Here is a 13,332-nt window from a genome sequence, read left to right on the forward strand (position 1 = left end):
GGTTTTCACTAACTCAAAATTCTCTTCGTTCACTCCAAGTCAGACTTGAAACTTGTCTGCAGCCTCCATATCATGTCATATTTCGCCATCTAGTGGCTGATTTATGGTATAAGGCAAAACCTACTCAAACCCAAACTTTCCGGATGTTTTGTTGAAAACCTGAAGCATTCAACTTTGCAAAACGTTGGAGATTCTATTTGTTTTCTTTACATGCTGTCTTGTTCCAAATAGAATACATAGCGGGTATGCTTTGGGGTTGAAATTTCAGGTCATGAAAGGGCTGAGCAAGTTTGAGAACATAAAATCAAACAAAATTATAAATAAATTTTCACTCACTATTTTTCTTACCATTAAAAAAAATCACTTTTCTTGGTATTTCTCTTCCACTCAAAGTTTATATAAACTGAAATCCAATAAGTTTCTCCAATCGAGTCATTCTGGTTGGTTCATTTTATTATTGTATGCTAAAACCAATCTAACTCTGATTTAATTACATCAAATTGTGTAGATCATTTTCCCCATCCTTTGTCCAGCTTTTGTTTCCCTTTGTGTCCCTTGTTTGTGAAAGAGATATCACTTGACATCTTTGCATTATTAAAAACAATCTATGGTTCAACTTCTTGTTGCCTCAGGCAAGACATGACACTGATTATTATCAAATTAGCTTATAATTTAAATAAAACATTCTGGAAACTTGAATTCTTTGTTCTATCCAGCATCAAGTCCCTTTAGGACTGCTTAACGTAATGTTGGTACTGCAGGGAACATGTGACCAACACTCCACATTCAACATTCAGCATACGCCAAAGGTCAAACACAGGAACGAGGAAGCCCTTGTGATGAACCGTTTCTGTGAGGGTCTGAGAAGAGCACAGCATACTTCAAAACCACATTTGGATAAAATGGTGAGTGCACAGGAATTTAGTTTAGTTTAGTGGCTAAGAGCCTGCTTTGGAGGGAATTGACAGACTCGCATTTCCAGTTCGGATACTTACTAGCCATGGTGCCTTGTTTGAGTTGTTCAACCTCTTTAAGCTTCAGTTCCTTTATCTATCAAATAAGGAAATTGTAAAGATTAAATAAAATATTTTACATATAGCTTAGTCTTAGCAAAGTGTCTGGCACACAGTAAGCATTCAATAAATAATAGTTGTGATGATAAAGCTGATAGTGACTGGCAGACAACGTTTTGTCATAAATTTCTAATTCTGCCGAAATAACATTTTATAGTGTAAATTCTTGGCTTATCCTGTAACTGAGATCCTCTTCGGGGCAGCCTCCACTATAAGCACTGACGCCTAAGGAATGATTTGCATATGATGGTCGAAGATATTTTACTTTAAACAAGAGAGGAAAGAGTGTCAAAAAGAAGAGTCAAAGTCACGGGTCTCATTCACTCCAGTACTAGAGGCCTGGCTGTGCCAAGGGGACCGCTCCAAGGCCAGCATAGTGCCTGAGGAAGGAGGAAACCCATGTTTAGATCCTGGAAATGTGTTTTCCGTACTTGTGAAACTTTGAGCTGGAACAGGGACTCAAATAAGGAATAAGGGCCACCTCGTTTATAATAATCAAAAAGCTCCTCTCCAGACTGTGTTGGAGATGAGAAGTGGGGAGCAGTTTGAGACCAAATGAGCCACTGAAAGGCAGATTAGACCTTGTGTTCTACAATTTCCCAGCTAGATTAATTTGAGGCAAATCATTGAGCACTGTGGAGTCTGTTCTTTTGACATCTACAGGGAATAATGTGGCATTTGGAAGCAAATCGCAGTGCACTGTGGCTGTACCTTTGACATCTACAAGGAATAACGCAACCAGGAATGCTCAGAAGATCACACTGTCCTGCGACTGTGGAATCTTCGTGACAGCAGGTACCCACCTATCTTGCCTCTCACTGCCTTCTCTGGGCATAGCAAAATGCTCAACACGCTGTAGGTGTTCACATCTTATTTGCTGAAAGAGTGAGCAAATGCACTCATTGCAGTTATCCATCCTGAAACCTAGACCTGTGTCTATAACTGCCTCAAGGAGAGGCCCAATTGGACATGTGGAAGGCTGCACAAAAGTGATGGGGAAAAACAATCTCTCATTTCCACCCTTATAGCCTAGTTTCACGAATGGTGCTACTAACCACATCATTGTTCACGTCAGGATCCCATTTTCATCCTTGTTTTTTCTCTTTTACTCACTCTAGGAATTCTGTCCTTTCTAACTCCTAAGTGTATTTGGAATACTTGCAGCTTTGTCTGCCTCCTCTACCACACCTCTGTTTCAGAACACTGGACTTGCCTGAATCACTGCAACAACCTTTAAGATTGCTTTCTCCACATTCACTCCTGTTCTCCTTCAATTCATTTATTATGAATAACAGACCACTGGGAAATAAAAACATTCCAGCACACTGTCAAGGCTGAAGAAAGGAGGCACGTGTTACGACGGGCAGAGTGCTGAGATGGAACAGAGGAGGTCTAAGTTCTGCTTCTGGCTCTATTACTGCCTGGATAAGTGAATTTAGGCATGTCTCTGCCTCTCTCCGGATACTGGCTTCTTCATCTGTAAAATAAAGACCTTGGTTCAGATGATTTCTACGGATACTTCAAATTTTAAAATTTAAGGATGTTGTTAAAGATGTTTCTAATTCTAGAGCAAATGCCTTTTGTGATGCTTTAAAATTGATTTTAATAATAGAGTTGTGTCAGATATCATGATTTTTGAAATCTGCAGACTTGAAGCAATGACCAAATTAAAAAGGATTAAGGACTCATATTGACACAATTGCTGATGCTGGGAAAGAAATTGACCATGTACCAAATATTGACTTTAACATGACTCATCCTTATTTCAAATTTGAATAGCCTCGAACTGATAAGTGATCTTTTCTAGTCATGAAACTTCTGGCAATTCTTATACTCATAGTTTTGAAAGAGGTAAACGGATTTTATATACGACCTTTTGAAATTTGAAGTGAAAATACCATGTTTGCTTGTATACTACCAGAATGGTAATGGGAGAACAGAAAGGCCTTAGAATGTAGGCTCTGTGAAAACTGGAATCCTGTCTATTTTTGCTCACCGTGGTAATCCCAGAGCATATTATATTTGTTCCAAAAATATTTGTTGAGTCAGTTAAGGAAAATAAAGCATCGGCCTTATCTACATCCCCATGTTCATAGCAGCATTATTTACAATAGCCGAGACATGAAACAACCTAAGTGTCCATTGATGGATGAATGGATAAAGAAATTGTGATATATTTCATGTGTGTGTGTGTGTATATATATATGTATATATACATATATATATAACACAATGGAATATTATTCAGCCATTAAAAAACAAGGAAATCCTACCAATTGCAACAACATGGATAGACCTTAAAGGCATTATGTTAAGTGAAATAAGTCAGACAGAGAAGACAAATACTACATGATTTCACTTATATGTAGAATCTAAAAAACAAACAAATAAACAAAAACACAAAACTCGTAGAAAAAGAGATCAGATTTGTGGTTACCAGAAGCAGGAGGTAGGGGGAGGGGGAATTGGAGGAAGGTGGGTCAAAAGTAAAAACTTTCAGTTATAAGATAAATAAGTACTAGGGATGTGATGTACAACATGTACAGTTAACACTGCTACATGATATATAGGAAAGTTAAGAGAGTAAATCCTAGGAGTTCTCATCACAAGGAAAAATTATTTTTCCTTTTTTTTTTATTGTATCTGTATGAGATGACGGTCATTGTGGTAATCATTTCACAATATATGTAAATCAAACCATCATGTTGTACATGTTAAACTTATATAGTGATGTATGACAATTATTTCTCAATAAAAATGGGGGGAAAAAATAAAGCAATCCAGCTAAAACAACAAGAAAATTGTCAGTTATTATTTTACCTAGCCAATTGTCTAGCAAAGTAAAGTTTTGTGGACTATAGCCAGTTGTACAGGTGCCTCACTGAAGGGGTATGTGGTAGACTGATTACAAGAGTGGCCCCAATTCTCCACCTCACATCCATGTCCATTGCAATGTGACTTTGAAGCTTCTTCCTTCAAGAGTTGGGGTCTATTCCCTACCCCTTGAGTCTAGGCTGGCTTTGTAACTTGCTTTGGCGAATAGAATGTGGCAGAAATGATGGTATGTCCTTTTCAAGCATAGACCTCAAGAGGCCTTGCAGCTTCTGTTTTCTCTATCAGACACCAGCCTCTGCAGAGAATAAGCCTAGGCTGGTCTACTGGAGGTTGAAAGACCATATGGAGCAGACATAAGCTGATCCAGTCAAGGTTATTCTAGACCAGCCAGCCCTTAGCCAATCTGGTGCCAACTACAAATAAATGGTAAGCCCAGTTGAGATAAGGCAAGACTGGCCCATACCAGCAGAACTGTCCAGGGAACTCATAGATTCATAAGAAATAATAAATAGCTATTATTTTAAGCTACTAAGTTTTAGTGTGGTTTGTTACACAATATTATTCTGGCAATGGATAACTAATAAAGAGTGAAAAGGGGGCTTTTGTCAAGCCAGGAAGCCTAGTGTGGACTTGTGTCTATTCAAAGGAAAGTCTGTCTTTATCTGACTTGCACTTGAGCTAGCAGTAGCCCCGACTGTAGCTGCTGAAATAGGGAAGACACTTTCCCCTGAAGTGAAACCTCTGAAAATTTGTTTGGAATAACTAATTACTGCTTTTACAAAAACATCCTTTCAGGTGTGGAATTTAGTGTTACATCATGAAACTAGAGTTTGCAAGGCTATTATGCAAAAGCTTCTGGCTAGGAGCTCTGTCTGTAGTCAGGGCACCCTTCACCAGGTGGGCTGTGATACCTTGGTCCACGGAGCAGCTAGGCTTCCATAGGAGACATCAGCATACATTTCCACTTACTGATAATTCTAAAAATATTAACACTCTCTATACAGAAACAGTTGAGCATAAATGCTCAAGAGTGAAGTAGATAGTTTTAATGATCTCGTTATTATTGGAAACAAATATCCAGGGACAATTTGGTAACTTTCCAATGAAATCTTTAACTGCCATTGATCTGCTTAAATTGACCACGGTTTTTCCATAGTTCTGTCCAACTATGAGTAACATACCATTTAAACCTCATTCTGATTCTTTCAAATCAGGAATTTTTTTTAAATTAGGAACTTAAAAAATCAAATATTTCCTGGGTCTTATCTTGTTAAAAGTGGTTGCAGGTGGCTTTAAATATGTATTGCTTAAAGGCTTCTCTCCATCGAGGCCACACAATGACTAATCCCCTACTGGACTGATGATTCCAGATAAAATCTGGTCATTTGTTCAAGCTAAATACTTGTTTTTCTTACCTCATTTTGTTTATACAAAAGTTGGATGAGATCAATCTTTATGCACCTCTTTGCCTAACATGTAAAAACCTTCCGAGAGTCTTTAATCCTCTCAGAAAAAAAGTGTCTGTATATTTTTCTCACAAAATAACATTTAACTAGAAATTGGCTTAATTAAAAATAATATTTCCTGGGGTAGCCCCAGTGGCCTAGTGATTAAGTTCAGCATGCTCCACTTCGGAGACCTGGGTTTGGTTTTCGGGCACAGACCTACACCACTTGTCTGTCCAGTGGCCATGCTGTGGAGTGGCTCACATACAAAAAGAGGAAAATTGGCAACAGATGTTAGCTCAGGGTGAATCTTTCTCACCATAAATAAATAATTTAAAAATTAAAAATTAAAAAAATAAAAATATTTCTTCAACTAGTACTGATTAATTAAATTAATTAATTGAGTTAATAGGGTGATCCAATTAAAAAATGGGCAGAGGAATTGAATAGGCATTTTTCCAAAGAAGACATACAAATGGCCAACAGGTACATGAAAATGTGCTCAGTATCACTAATCATCAGGAAAATGCAAATCAAAACTACAATGGGATATCATTTCACACCAGTTAGAATGGCTGTGATCAAAAAGATAAGAAATAACTGCTTGCAAGCATATAGAGAAAAGGGAACCGTTGTGCACTGCTGGTAAAAATGTAAATTAGTGCGGCCACTATGGAAAACAGTATGACTTTCCTCAAAAAATTAAAAATAAAACTACCATATGATCCAGCAATTCCATTTCTGGGTGTATATCCAAAGGAATCACTATCTTGAAAAGACATCTGCACCTCCATATTCATTGCAGCATTTCTTACAATAGCCAATACAGACATACCTTGTTTAACTGCACTTCACAGATATTGCGTTTTTTACAAATTGAAGGTTTGTAACCCTGCCTCAAGCAAGTCTATTGGCACCATTTTTCCAACAGCATTTACTCACTTCATGTCTCCGTGTCACATTTTGGTAATTCTCACAATATTTCAGACTTTTTCATTTATTAAATTTGTTATGGTGATCTGTGATCAGTTATCTTTGATGTTACTATTGTAATTGTTTTGGGGCACCATGAACTATGCCCATATAAGATGGGGAATTGAATGAATGTGTATGTTTTGACTGCTCCACTGACCAGCTGTTAGTCTCTCTCCATCTCCTCAGGCCTCCCTATTCCCTGAGACGTAACAATATTGAAATTAGGCCAATTAATAACCCTACAATGGTCTCTAAGGGTTCAAGTGAAAGGAAGAGTCACACGTCTCTCACTTTAAATCAAAAGCTAGAAATGATTGAATTAGAGAGGAAGGCATGTGGAAAGCTGATATAGGCCAAAAGCTAGGTTGTGCCAAACAGTTAGCCAAGTTGTGAATGCAAAGGAAAAGTTCTTGAAGGTAATTAAAAATGCTACTCCAGTGAACACATGAATGATAAGAAAGTGAAACAACCTTATTGCTGATATGGGGAAAGTTTTAGTGGATAGAAGACCAACCAGCCACAACATTCCCTTAAGCCAATGCCTAATCCAGAGCAAGGCCCTAACTCTCTTCAGTTCTATGAAGGTTGAGAGAGATGAGGAAGCTGCAGAAGAAAAGTTTGAAGCTAGCAGAGGTTGGTTCATGAAGTTTAAGGAAAGAAACCATCTTCATAGCACAAAAGTGCAAGGTGAAGCAGTAAATGCTGATGTAGAAGGTGCAGTAAGTTATCTAGACTATCTAGCTAAGATAATTAATGAAGGTGGCTATTGTCAACAACACATTTTCCAACGTAGATGAAACAGCATTATACTGGAAGAAGATGTCATCTAGGACTTTCATAGTAGAGAGGAGAAGTCAGTACCTGGCTTCAAAGCTTCAAAGGACAGGTTGACTCTCTCATTAAGTGCTAATGCAAGTGGTGACGTTAAGTTGAAGCCAATGCTCATTTACCATTCTGAAAATCCTAGGACCCTTAGGAATCATGCTAAATCTACTCTTCCTGTGCTCTGTAAATGGAACAACAAAGCCTGGATGACAGCACATCTGTTTACAACATGGTTTACCAAATATCATAAGCCCACTGTTGAGAAATACTGCTCAGAAAAAAAGATTCCTCTCAAATATTACTGCTCATTGACAATGCACATGGTCATCCCAGAGCTCTGATAGAGATGTACAACAAGATTAATGTTGTTTTCATGCCTGCTAACACAACATCCATTCTGCAGCCCAGGGATCAAGGAGTAATTTCAACTTTCAAGTCTTATCATTTAAGAAATACATTTCATAAGACTATAGCTTCCACAGATAGTGATTCCTCTGATGGATCTGGGCAAAATCAATTGAAAACCTTCTGGAAAAGATTTGCCATTCTAGATGCCATTAAGAACATTTGTGATTCATGGGAAGAGGTCAAAATATCAACATTAACAGGAATTTGGAAGAAGTTGATTATAACCGTCAAGGATAACTTTGAGGAGTTCAAGATTTCAGTGAGGAAGTAACTGCAGATGTGGTAGAAATAGCAAGAGAACTAGAATTAGAAGTGGAGCCTGAAGATGACTGAATTGCTGCAATCTCATGATAAAACTTTAATGGATGAGGAGTTGCTTTTTATGGATGAGTAAAGAAAGTGGATTCTTCAGATGGAGTCTACTCCCGGTGAAGATGCTGTGAAGATTGTTGAAATAACAACAAAGGATTTATAATATTACATAAAATTAGTTGATAAAGCAGTGGCAGGGTTTGAGAGGATTGACTTCCATTTTGAAAGAAGTTCTACTGTGGGTAAAATGCTATCAAACAGCATTGCATGTGACAGAGAAATCATTCACGAAAGGAAGAGTCAATGGATGCAGAAAACTTCATTGTTATCTTATTTTAAGAAGTTGCCACAGCCACCCCAACATTCAGCAACCACCACTCTGATCAGTCAGCAGCCATCAACATCAAGGCAAGACCGCCCCCATCAGCAAAAAGATTGTGACTTGCTGAAGGCTCAGATGATAGTTAGCATTTTTTTAGCAATAAAGTATTTTTTAATTAAGGTGTGTACATTGTTTTTTTTTTATTATTATTTTTATGGGGAGGGAAGATTGGCCATGAGCTAACATCTGTTGGCAATCCTTCTCTTTTTGCTTGAGGAATATTGTCGCTGAGCTAACATCTGTGCCAATCTTCCTCTGCTTTTTATATGGGATGCCACTGCAGCATGGCTGGATGAGCAGTGCATAGGTCTGAGCCCAGGATTCAAACCCACAAACCCAGGGACGCTGAAGTGGAGGGTTCAAACTTAACCACTATGCCACTGGGCCAGCCCTACATTGTGTTTTTAGACACAATGCTAGTGCATACTTAATAGACTACAGTATAGTGTAAATAACTTTTATATGCATTGGAAAACCAAAAAATGTGTATGACTTGCTTTATTGCGATATTCACTTTATTATGATATTTGCTTTATTGCGGTGGTCTGGAACTGAACCTGCAATATCCCTGAGGTACACCTTTACTGTATGATCTCACTTATATCTAAAAAAACAGAACTCAGGGCCAGCCCGGTGGCATAGTGGTTAAGTTTCCATGCTCTGCTTTGGCGGCCCGGGGTTCACCGGTTCAGATCCCGGGCGCAGACATGCACACCGCTCATCAAGCCAAGCTGTGGCAGCATCCCACAGACAAAATAGAGGAAGATGGGCACAGTTGTTAGCTCAGGGCCAATCTCCCTCACCAAAAAACCCCCCCAAAAACTGAACTCATAGAAACAGAGAACAAAATGGTGGTTACCAGAGGCAAGGGGTGGGGTGGGGGTGGGGAATTGGTGAAGGTGGTCAAAAGGTGTAAACTTCTAGTTATAAGATAAATAAGTTCTGGGGATGTAAAGTACAGCATGGTGACTATAGTTAACAATACTGTATTGTATATTTGAAAGTTAAGACATTAAATTTTAAAAGTTCTCATCACTAAAAAAATTATAACTGTGGTGATGGATGTTAACTAAACTCATTGTGGTAATCATTTTGCAATATATACATACATAAAATCACTATGTCATACACTTTAATACAATATTATATGGCAATATAAATAAATAAAATAATAGATAAATAAAAGAGTTAATAAGGTGACATGGTATCCTAAAACGGGACCGTGGGCTTAAAGTTCACCAAGACGGGCAGAGGGGTGGGATAGAGAAGATAATGGTCTCATACTATGACTCACTGCTTGGGCAACATCTGGAGTTTCTATGGTCAGTCTGAGAATCGTGTTTGAGAAGGCACGTTGATAAACTAGCACCAGTCCAGAGGAAGATACCATGTTGTTGCAGAGCTTAGGAACCCTGTCACACGAAACATGGTTGAAGGAGCTAGAAGATAGGAAAATTTGAGGGAACACCAGTGACTTCAACTTTCTGCAGGACTGTCAGGCAGCATAAAGATTTGGCTTCCTCCAGCGCTTCCATGGATAGAATTTAGGATCCTTGAAACATTGTAACTCAAATCACATTATTTCCATGTGTTAAAAACACTCCCGGGCTTGGCATCCTTCTTACAATGAAATCCAATTTTCCCACCTTTGCCCCAACTGTCAGCATATGAACCACTCTGCCCCTCACTCACTAGGGTCCGGACACATTAGGTTTTGGTGTTCCTTCAACACACAAAATGTGAACCCACCGCAGGAGCCTGATACTTGCTGTTGCCTAACTGAACAAGGAACTAAATGAACAAATACAGGAAACATTAGAAGTGGGATCAGGTTAAAGATAGCAGATTTTGCTCAATACAGGGAAGAACTGAGGCTCTCCTAGTCCGAAGCTCACCCTTCGTTTCTTCGACACCCACCCCATGTGGTGTCGTGCCTGGGGCCCTGCGCTGGGTGTAGCCTTCTCTGCGCGCCCGTGAGCCTGGGCCCGGTGCTGCCCATTGAGACTGTGGCGCCGCTCTCGGGCACAAGGGTCGGGGACGAACGAGCTGCAGCGGCACCTTGGGCCCCGCGGCCTGGGCCTGCTCGGCTTCCCGTGCAACCAGTTCGGGCACCAGGAGAACGCCAAGAACGAAGACATCCTGAATTCACTCAAATCCCTCCAACCCGGACACCGGTTCGAGCTCAACTTCAAGCTCTTGAGAAGTGCGAGGTGAACGGCGCAGGCGCGCTCGCTCTTCGCCTTCCTGCGGGAGGCTCTGCCTGCGCTTAGAGCCGATGCCACTGCGCTCACGACCGGCCCCAAGTTCATCTCCTGGTCTCCAGTGTCCCGCAACGACGTCGCCTGGAACTTTGAGGAGTTCCTGGTGGGCCCGGGCGGCGTGCCTGTGCGCAAGTACAGCCGCCGCTTTCCGACCATTGACGTCGAGCCCGACATCGAAGCCCTGTTGACCCAGGAGCCCAGCTGTGCCTAGGCCGCCCCCGCTGTCCCTGCTGCTTGGCAGTCACAGTGCTGTCCTCTGGGGTTTTCATCCATGATGGTGTTTCCTCTAAACCTGCATGAGGAATGCCTGATGTCCAGGAAAATGCGCGAGATGGGCGCTGGTTCTGTCTTTCCCAGCCTCCTCTCTCCCAGACCACGGCTTCTCACTAATAAAGTGCCAGGGTCAGAGAAGACAAAAAAAAAAAAAGAAAAAAAAGGAAGAACTGAGAATCGAGCCCAAAATCCAGAGCCCTGGCAGAAAATGGAGATTTGTCCGTCTGGAATGATTCAAGTGAGGGCTAATAACCTCCCGCCAGTGAAGCTGTAGAAGGTGAATGCCTTGCTTTGAGTTACGTGGGACAGAAACTCATCATAAATTGCCTGAAGCCCAAAGCGGAATATTCTGGTTTATATAACTGAGAAGTTCCAGCAAGGCTGAATCCAGGTAATTAAATAACGTCCATAGGAACATTATTTGTTCCAACTATAGCCTCTGCTTCTCCCTGTCTTGGCCTCATTCTACGGCAGGCTGTCTCGAAGAGGAAGCAATGTCGCCTCCACAAGTTTCAGGATTATATCCTGCCTGATTAGGAACGGTAGAAGAAAGAGAGTTGCGATTTCCTAAAGATTCCAGCCATAGTCCCGGGATTAACTATGTTTGGTTTGGCTTGGGCCACGTGTCCACCCTCAACCAATCACTGAGGTACGGAGACGAGACGCAGTCCTTTTGGTTGCTACTTCTGGGACTGGGGATAAATCAAACCTTCCACTGAGGGCAGAGGTAGAATCAGCCTCACTGGAACAACACGAAATGAAGCTGTGGGAGGCCAGGTTCCCCAAAATAAAATAAGAGAGTAGCTAACAAAAGACAAGAGAAAGCGATGCTGAAAAGACAAAAACACGAGATTGCTGTTCTAAATAGTGTTCAACGTTTTTATAACTGTCCAAAAATTGAATTGCCTGACTTCTAAGAATGTGTCTGGCTCTGTACTCGATGATGGAGTGAAAGTCATTCCTTTGTCTTCACCTGCTCTGGTCTATCTCTCAGGAAAATACTGTCATATCTGGTGGCTTGAGATGAAGGCAAAATAATCTGTTCATGGCAGATGCAGGACAGGTGTGTTAGGGAAGAGGAGAGGAAAGTTGGACCTGACCTGAGACCAGAATGGGTAAGAGTTGGGGGATGTTACCCAGCTGCAGAGGTACCCCTGAATGGGCTACTGAGAGAACACTGTCACCTTCCTCACAATTCCAGAAATAATTGGAATCAAGCACCCAAGTCCTCATGTCACTCCTTTGTAGCCCAGAACCTCTCACTCTGAGGCTCAATCCACCAATGCCTTCTTTGAACACTGCTACCTGAGGTTTATGGATCCCCTACTCCTATAAAGCTTATCTCAAGTCCCAGTGTGTAAGGACTTTGATCTCTACCAGTTATTTTCTGTGTTAAATAGACAACAGTGTTTTTATATCTTACCCTTCTCAGGGTAGTACCTTTTCAAAGTAAGATGTTTTTTTGCCGGAAGGAATTCCAGCTGAATCTAAACTGGAATTCGTAGTTTAGCTGACACTTCCCTCACCCCACCACCAGCAATCACTTTGCATGAAGCATTTTGAAAGCTCCCTTCAAGAGGGAAATTTTGGGTTAGTCTCAGGAGCGAGACAGAGACAGAGAAAAGGGAGATGGGGAGGGCTGCATAGTCTCTGGCCCAGCCTGGCTCCAGGGACTAGATCTGATCCAATGGAGGGTTGCAGTCAATTTTCATGAAGAACTTTGTGAATTATGGAGATATTTACCCAGTGTTGCTGAGCCCAGGTGGCAAAGTGGGTTGAGGAACCTGAGTGAGGGACAGTCTTCTTCTCTGAAAGGAAGCCAGCGTGGCTTTGGGGCATTGATGAAGGCTTAAATGAGAGTAGCTGTACTTGGGGTAGAAAGAAGTGATCGAGAAGGACTGGATAGAGAAGGTGAGGGGTCAGATGGGGAAAATGGGGGAGAGAGAAGACCAGGGTGGCTTCCTAATTTTGGTTTGAGTATCTTTGTGGATAGAGATAATGGATGCCATTTACCAAGTTAGGGAATATAGGAGGAGTTTTAGGTAAAATCTCATTAATTGAACATATTTATTGGTAAACATTTCTATGAAATTCCAGTTAGTTTTGAATGTAGCTAATATTTATACCCAAAAATTGAGTCTGAGTCTATGTCTCTATGTGAGTCTTATTGTCTGCACGTCCGTGGGTGGGTCTGTGTGTAGGGCTAGTGGGGTCTGCAATGAAGGAAGGGCGAGGAAGGGTTCATACCTGAGATTCAAATGACAGACCAACATTAGCCAAATAAGACCACTCCGTTCCTCAGTAGGCAGTAAATATTCTCATTTGGGCAGTAATATATTTATGAAATCAGGATAAGAGGTAGACTATGAGAGTGATACAGTAATAAAGTACTCCACTTTCTTAGATTATGTTTTAATTGAAATTCTACTACATTGAGAATAATCCTCAGTGCCAACATAAGTAAAGGTTTTCAATTGTTCCAAGAATGGTTGTAGCTTTGGCTTCCTTTGTGACTATTTCATTTATGTTACATTATTTTCATA

The 13,332-nt window shown here is 40.8% G+C and overlaps 1 pseudogene; it reads left to right on the forward strand.

Annotated features, from left to right (window-relative positions):
• The first annotated feature begins 746 nt into the window (after positions 1 to 746).
• On the forward strand, positions 747 to 10,727 carry LOC101407342 (glutathione peroxidase 1 pseudogene; annotated as a pseudogene).
• Positions 10,728 to 13,332: the final 2,605 nt, after the last annotated feature.

Source organism: Ceratotherium simum, chromosome 23 (genome assembly GCF_057802395.1).
Source record: "Ceratotherium simum simum isolate JZ-2026a chromosome 23, ASM5780239v1, whole genome shotgun sequence".
Lineage (NCBI taxonomy): Eukaryota > Metazoa > Chordata > Mammalia > Perissodactyla > Rhinocerotidae > Ceratotherium > Ceratotherium simum.